The sequence below is a fragment of the Schistocerca serialis genome, chromosome 3 (assembly GCF_023864345.2).
Source record: "Schistocerca serialis cubense isolate TAMUIC-IGC-003099 chromosome 3, iqSchSeri2.2, whole genome shotgun sequence".
Lineage (NCBI taxonomy): Eukaryota > Metazoa > Arthropoda > Insecta > Orthoptera > Acrididae > Schistocerca > Schistocerca serialis.
In genome coordinates, this window is record NC_064640.1 from 638,441,549 (window position 1) to 638,450,027 (window position 8,479).

The 8,479-nt window shown below is 37.5% G+C and overlaps 1 non-coding gene across 1 annotated transcript; it reads left to right on the forward strand.

Moving 5' to 3' along the window:
- Positions 1–2,143: 2,143 nt before the first annotated feature.
- On the forward strand, positions 2,144–2,218 carry Trnas-uga (transfer RNA serine (anticodon UGA)). Its single transcript has one exon. It is a non-coding gene; the product is annotated as a tRNA-Ser (tRNA).
- The last annotated feature ends 6,261 nt before the right edge of the window (positions 2,219–8,479 follow it).

The following is an 8,479-nucleotide window of genomic DNA, read 5'->3' on the forward strand; positions in this document are numbered from 1 at the left end:
GGTGTTTCAAGCGTCAACTTCGCGTCTTAATATCTTGGGATGTAATGGGAATATTGCTACGCAATCAACGCCATTGTGTATGTGCTTTGTCATGCTATGGATTGCTGAAGAAAAAATATAGGAGGTCCATTTAAAAAAAATATAAGTTTGTGTTAAAAAACACATATGCTTTCGTTTTAGAATGTTTCCAAATATGTACATTCATGGGCCCCAGCCCTACATTGATACCGGTGAAAGTCGTTTTCCAATAGCTGTTATTGTTCCAGAGATATTTTGGGTGGACAAGATAGCTGGGACACCCTGTATATAGATAATAACAGTGGTCCTATCACACTTCCCTGGGGCACTCCTAACGATACCTTTGTCTCTGAACACTTGCTGTTGAGGACAACATAGTGCGCTCAGTTACTTAAAAAGTATTTGAACCACTCACTCACCTGGGAACCTATTCTGTATGCTTGTACCTTCATTAAGTTGGCATTGTGGCACCATATCAAATGCTTTACAGAAATCTAGGACTATGCAATCAACCTGTTGCCCTTCATTCACTGTTCGCAGGATCTCATGTGAAGAAAGGGCAAACTGAATTTCACATGGGCAGTGTTCTCTTAAACCATGCTGATTTGTGGACATAAATTTGTTATATTTGAAGTGAGACCATTTTAAAGGATTCTGCAGAAAACTGATGTTAAAGACATTGACCTGTAATTTTGCAAGTCCATTCTTCTGCCCTTCTTATACACAGGAGTCACCTGCACCTTTTTTCCAGCCACTTGTGACTTTGCGCAGGGCCATAAATTCATTATAAATTCAAGCTCAGTAAGGGTCCAAAGCTGTAGAGGAATCCTTATAAAACTGAAATGGTATTCCATCATGGCTTGGCAAGTAATTGCTTCCAATTATTTCAGTTGCTTCTCTGCACCAGCAATGCTTATTACTACCTCCTCCACATGGGAGTCTGTGCAGCGGTCAAATAATGCTATGTTTATACAATTATCTTTGGTGAATGATTTCTTAAATGCAAAATTTAAAAATTTGGCTTTACGTTTGCTATCTTTTACTGCCACAACAGACTGGTCAATGAGTGACTGGATAGAAGCTGTAGACCCACTCTGCGATTTTACATAGGACCAGAATTTTCTTGGGTTCTTTGCAAGATCTATTGCTAAGGTATGACAGTGGTAGTTGTAAGCTTTGTGTAGAGGTCTCTTTACAGACACACAAATTTCTATAAACTGTTCCCATCATCATTTGCACATTCTCTTTGAACTCAGTAATGTTTATTTTCAATGAAGGTGGTGTTAGTTCTGATCATAAGCAATTATATGGAATTTTCAGCAATCACTAGATAAACATTGGTGATAAACTTTCTTCTTCAATCAGTACTTCCATACCCAGTCATTGCCCAGACATGGTGCTGTTCCCACAATAACATTTATTCGTCCACTCACAACTAGTGAAATTTGCAGTTTTATAACACAGAAACAAAGCAAATAATCATGTGATTGGGATAATATTGCTGATTACCTTCTAAAACAAGTCTGACATCATGTGGCTGAACATGTCAGAGATAAGAATCTACTCTCGATTAACAGATCATTTCCTTAAAATTTTCAAAGCTGCAAAAATGCTTAAAATATTTGAGAGTAGTGATTTTAATAACTACAGGTCTATCTCCATCAAACCAAGTATATTAAAGTCACCAAGGAAGCAGATGTGACCATGTCGTAGCCTTTCAAAAAGGTAAAAATGTATTGCTCTACCACTTCTTTATTACTTTGCCAGCCTTGCAAAAAGGAACCTGAGCATCTGCACTAGCAATAACTTGACCATATACTCATCAGCTGTGATGTTGCAGGTAAAAATGTATTGCTCTGCCATTTCTTTATTACTTTGCCAGCTAAGTGTAGTGATACTTCCTGGCAGATTAAAACTGTGTGCCCGACCGAGACTCGAACTCGGGACCTTTGCCTTTCGCGGGCAAGTGCTCTACCAACTGAGTTACCGAAGCATGACTCACGCCCGGTACTCACAGCTTTACTTCTGCCAGTACCTCGTCTCCTACCTTCCAAACTTTACAGAAGCTCTCCTGCGAACCTGAGGTACTGGCAGAAGTAAAGCTGTGAGTACCGGGCATGAGTCATGCTTCGGTAGCTCAGTTGGTAGAGCACTTGCCCGTGAAAGGCAAAGGTCCCGAGTTCGAGTCTCGGTCGGGCACACAGTTTAAATCTGCCAGGAAGATTCATATCAGCGCACACTCCACTGCAGAGTGAAAATCTCATTCTGGAAACATACCCCAGGCTGTGGCTAAACCATGTCTCCGCAATATCCTTTCTTTCAGGAGTGCTAGTTCTGCAAGGTTCGCAGGAGAGCTTCTGTAAAGTTTGGAAGGTAGGAGACGAGATACTGGCAGAAGTAAAGCTGTAAGTACCGGGCGTGAGTCGTGCTTCGGTAGCTCAGTTGGTAGAGCACTTGCCCGCGAAAGGCAAAGGTCCCGAGTTCGAGTCTCGGTCGGGCACACAGTTTTAATCTGCCAGGAAGTTTCATATCAGCGCACACTCCACTGCAGAGTGAAAATCTCATTCTGGAAGTGTAGTGATATTTGTGCTAAATCACATCAAGCTCTTTAACATGAAGTGAGAGACTTGGAAGAAATCAGGAACTACATGCTGTTCCCATAGAAATGAAAAATGTGAAAAGGGTATGTGAAAATATTTAGACGACTACTAAATATTTCAGTGCACAATGCATTTATTGTTTATGAAGCCATTGAAAAGACACACACATAAAAATTCAAGCTGTCTCTTATAACAGAAGTATTGGAAGTTCACAGGAAGATACTGTGTTTCACTGACTGCTTTAAAATATACTACACTAGGAAGTTCATTTTACAAGACTATCTGTGTTTCAGGCATATATGGGACTGTTGTTAGCAATTTCCTAAAAGTTTGTTGATTTTTGACAAATAATTTCTGCACTAGAGCAGTTTCAATAAGAGCTATGTTCCAATATAAGCCAGCTGCATAAACTACTGCCAGTAGTCTAGAAGCCAGCAGAGCAACCACTGGCTTGAAGAGTTTACTGGAAAGTTATTGGCTTATTGGTTATTGAGCCTTTATCAGTTTGACATTTGGGAAAATATATTGATAAATGGGGTTTTGGATTTATTTTAAGTTTAGTCTATAGTACGTACACTCAATAAAGGAAAATATGCAACAAATGTATTCCTTTATCTCATAAAGTTGTTCGATTTTGTCAAGTGTGATTACTTTTTGAGAAACTATGGCAGTATGTAATTAGGGGAGAATAAAATTATTGGTTCAGATAATATCTTTTGTATGAAGTCCAGAAAGTTGTAATTGCCTTCAAATGTGGTGAAAGCATTTAAAGAGTAATTTGTAAGGCAAGACATTCCTCAATTTTCCCACTTGGTCCAATTATTTTTACTATATTTGGCAATAATCTGCTCCTAAACGTTCAAAGAGGTCTGCCAGTAAAGTATGTTGATGATACTAACATATTATTTTCAAAGCGCTGTTTTCATCATCTGAAAACAGTGATTGCTGATACAAACTGCATGCAGGTAAACTGGTTATTTATTTTATTACAAATTGTATGAATCCACATGGTGTTGAATACATATTTACAGAGGTACAATAAATATATTACAATAACAAAAATATAGCAAATTGGTGAATAAGTGTATGGTTGAAGTAAAATTAACAAGATATAGTTCAAGTAACTTTGACATAAAATACTGAAAATAACTTAAGGTACAGGAAAAGAATATTAATATGCTGAACATCTGAAGCAGGAAAGACAAGTTATGGCTAACACATTATAAACAGAAAGTCTCAGAATATAAACACGAAAGAAAATCCACATTTGCAGAAACAATCATTGATTTATCAGCAGGTAATCATCAAGAGATTAGATGGATTTATCAGTAGAGTATTTTCATAATTTAGATTTAGAACTAGGCAAGATTCAATGTGGCCTTTCAAATCTGATGGAAGAGAATTGAAAATTTTTGTGACAGAATAATGAACACCTTGTTGTACAACACTTCATTTTTTATATCCCCTCGTAAATCAGTTTTAGAACTTGCATTGTGATCATGGTATGCACTATTAGATCTAAAAAAAGAATTGTTATTAGAGACAAAAATCATCAAAGAAAATAAGTACTGAGTTGTGGCATTTAATATTTGGAACTTAAGGAACAGGATTCTGCAAGAATGTCTTGGACAAACACCACTCATGATTCTAACTGCTCTCTTTTGTACAATAAAGACGTTTTTTTGGTTAAACATTGATAACCCCCCAAAAAACTGTAGCATATGACAGGATAGAGTGAAAATAGCCAAAATAAGCAGCTTTGATAGAATTTATGTCACCAACAGCAAGGCATAAGGTGATGGTCTAGAATATGCCCAGATCAGTTTAGTTTGCCATCAATTACATTGCCCAAGAACTTTGAATGTAACACATTTTGGTTATCACAATTCAAGTGGATTACTTCATTTTCTTGGTGAGATGCATGAAATTCCATAGGCTGGGTTTTTCCAATATTTAGAGTTAATCCATTGGACTGAAACCAGTGTAAAATGTCTACAGTTACAACATTTCATTTATTTTCTAGTTCACTGACTGCTCAGCTTTCATGCAGAATAGTAGTATCATCAGCAAAAAGAGTTAATTTGATCTCAGTGTTTGCACAAAGTGGTAGATAATTCATGAAGATATGAAACAGTAAAGTCTCCAAAATGGAACCTTGTGGGAGTCCACAGTTTAATGAGCCTTAGTCAGATGAAACAGGACAGTCATCGATACCAACAAGAATCAGATTTTGCTTTCTATTGTGTAGATATGATACAGTCCACTTCCCAATGCTACCATTTGAGCCATAAAAATCAGTCCACATTAAGAAAATGTTGTAGTCTACACAGTGAAAGGCTTTTCACAGAATTTTATATGTGAGAAAGTGGTTTCACAATAGAAAACTTTAGTCTCTCTAGGACATCACCTTGCTGCAAAGATTGATTGAAAATGTGACACAGGACTTGACTTACAGGGCGGTCAGAAAGAGTGTGAAAAACTTGTAAAGGTGCTGTATGATAGATTGTGCTGAGAAATAACTGATGAGAAAAAAAATTGATATGTTGCACTGTTTCTGAGTCAATTAGCACTGAAGTTAGCCAATCTGGACTTTCAGTGTACAAATTCCAGATGCCCACCATAGACAGTGTCACCAGACGTGTTCTTCGTTTGGTTTCCTAAAGCTGAAGAAGAGAGTGATACAAAACTAGGGCATGGGAAGGTAGTAAGGATCAAACTCGAGCCACTGGCATATCGTACACTGTCATCTACACAATGCGAACTGACAGTAATTTACCTGGCACCCTGGTTGAATTTATGTGTTTAATGGCCTGATTGTGTAATATCAATGCTAGTTAACTCAGAAACAGCACAATGTACAGAATTTTTTTCAACATTTATTTCTCAGTACAGTTTAATCTGCAACACCCTTACAAACTTTTCAGATTCCTTCTGACCACCATTTGTATAATCTCTACAGTGCACTAGAACTTAAGATGAGGTGTTATCAGTATCTGTTGTATTTTTGTTTTTTAAGGCACTGATCATATTTTTACTTTCATTAATAGCAGCTGGAGCTATACAAATTGGGTCATATATGTTGTGGTAACCTCTTTGTAATAAATTCATGGTTGTATTTAAGGAAACCTTACAGCCCATGTGCTGCAGTTAACAAGTAACTGTTAAATATGTTAGAAATTGTTACACGGTCATCATTATAGCTTCTCTCTCTCTCTCTCTCTCTCTCTCTCTGCTTCTGACATGCCATTTTTTTAAATTTTGTTCTTAGTTATCAATTGCAGTAATATATGAGCTTCTGCATTAGTCTACCAAACTTTTTAAAGCTTTACAGTACAATTTACAATAAAATTTTTCAAGAGGATCATTTGATACTCTAAATGAGGCATGTAATACCCTCTTACTACTGCAAGAAATTTCAATTCCTTCAGTAATCCCTGGGTTACAGGCAGAAACCTCAATATTCTTCCTGACAGTTCTTTTTGAAACAGTCACTTCAAACAGAAGGATGGATTCATTTAAGAAAATTTAAAATTTACGTTAGTTATCCTACACAGTGGGTCTCTATCTATATGTGACAAATGGTAATCAAAGGCAGAAGGAGTTTGTGTTTACGCATCTAAAGTTGCACAAATTGATGTTGTTGATGTTAAGCAGTTGACCATCATGGTCAGAAAGTACATTTATGACTTGGCTTATACTTGCACTGTTGTCTTCTCAATGAAAATACTGTCGATAAGAATTTTGCAATGTTCTGTAACTCTAATGGGGATATTAACCATAGTACCATGTTGTAAAGAGTTCGCTAAATGTTGTAGATCAGTCTTACAGTTGTTCACAGTTAACAAGTTAACCTTAAAATCAACTGTAACTATTAAATTTCTAGTTTTTGAAAAAAGTTTAGCCAAAAGAGATTCTAAGTTACTCAATAAAATACAAAACCTTCCTACCAAGGAACTGTAGCTGTTTTTGTCCTTTGCAGTAATTTAAATGGCAATGACTTTACCATATTGATCTGTACAATATTTATTTAAATACAAATGTTTATAAACAATTTTGTTATCAATATCAATTACAGCACCACCTTTCTACTTGTTCTACAATAATGAGTAGATAAATTATACCCAATAAGCTGCAGCTGCTCAAATTAAATTGTCATATGGTGCTCAGTAGGACATAAAACTTGTGTACAATTAACAAGAACTGAATCATGTACATTTACAAATAAAAACACTAATTTATTTTTGAGAAGTCTGGTACTTTAGTGAAATATACGAGGGTTGGAACTTTAATAGTGGCAACTAATTATTTACATCTTGTACAAAACAGATATGTGTTTCAAAGTTTTATTGACCTTCAAAGTAGTCACCAGCATTGTGTATAACCTGTTGCCAGTGATGTGGAAGTTGTAGGATACTCTTCGCAGTGCCAGTTGTGTTGACAGTTCGAGCGGCGTGGTCTATTGCCCAACGAATCTGTAGCAGTTCTGAAGTGAGTGCCGTGAAGTGTTTCCTTCAGTTTAGAAATCGAGTTGAACTCACGAGGGCTTAAGTAAGGGGAGTGCAGTAGGTGGTATAGTGCTTAGCAGCCCCATCAGTCAAACAAATCAGTAATAGCTTGCACTGTATGTGCTTGAGCATTGTCCTGCAAAATGATGGTGTGGCCTTGCAGAACGTGTCACCTCTTCTGTCTCTAAACTGGTCGTAGGTTGGGTTCCAAAAATGAACAGCATAGAGACAGAACTGATGACACTTTCTGCAGGACCTTACCATCATTTTGCAGGACAGTGGCCAAGCATGTACAGTGCAAGCTGTTACTGATTTGTATGGCTGATGAGGCTGCTATATCTCCTACTGCACTCCCCTCACTTAAGCCCTCGTATGTTCAACTCAATTTCTAAACTGAAGGAAACACTTCACGGCATTCGCTTCAGAACTGCTACAAATACATCAGGCAATACACTGTGCTGCTCGAACTGTGAACACAACTGGCACTGCTAAGAGTATCCTAAGACTTCCACATCACTGGCAATGGATTACACACAATGCTGGTGACTGATTTGAAGCTCAGTAAAAGTTTGAAACATGGATCTATTTTGTACAAGCTGTAAATAAATAGTTGCCACTATTAAAGTTCCAACACTCGTATTAGGGTTGTTAGAACCACCTTCACTGCCCTGATGTGGGTCCTTTTGCATATTTACACCACTTTCCACTGTTTCACTTAGAGCTTGGATGACTATATAGTGACGTATGTTGCAGTTGAAGGCTTGTCCACTTAAACATGTTGCTGTGGTCTTCAGGGTGCCAACCATAAGCAATCACTGTTTCTCTCTGGGACTCATCTTGTTCTAGTTGAAAAACATGCCATTTTTTCACTTGTGCACACTGCAGGAGAAGTACTTTCAACCTCTTGAAGTTGATTGGAGGAAACATCATAATTATGTCATTGATGTCTCCTGACTGGTTGCTTCTGCTGCTGCTGTAGGCCTTGGACACCTCCACTGTGTGATTTCTGTTGCCGATCGCTTCTGTATTTTTTAGTCAATGACTGTCCTCGTTTGGTTGCTGCTGTGTTTACTTTTAGCATTGGTGGATGGTCTGTTTGTTCTTCTGTGCAGGGTAATCTACTTTCTTGCATTTTGGAGCTGTTTCAGCAGCTTGAGATGATGTCTTGGGACTGGTACACAGAATGATTGCTATTTACTAAATGTACAATTTTTTGAGTTAAGAGCAGTTTTCCCTTTCCACTGAAATGTGTGCCTCATCTTACGTAATGTTCTCTGGGCATATCATCTGTTGCAAAGAAGAGTGTGTTGGGTAAGGCTTGGCAGATTTTTCTATACAACTTATCTGGTTTCTTTA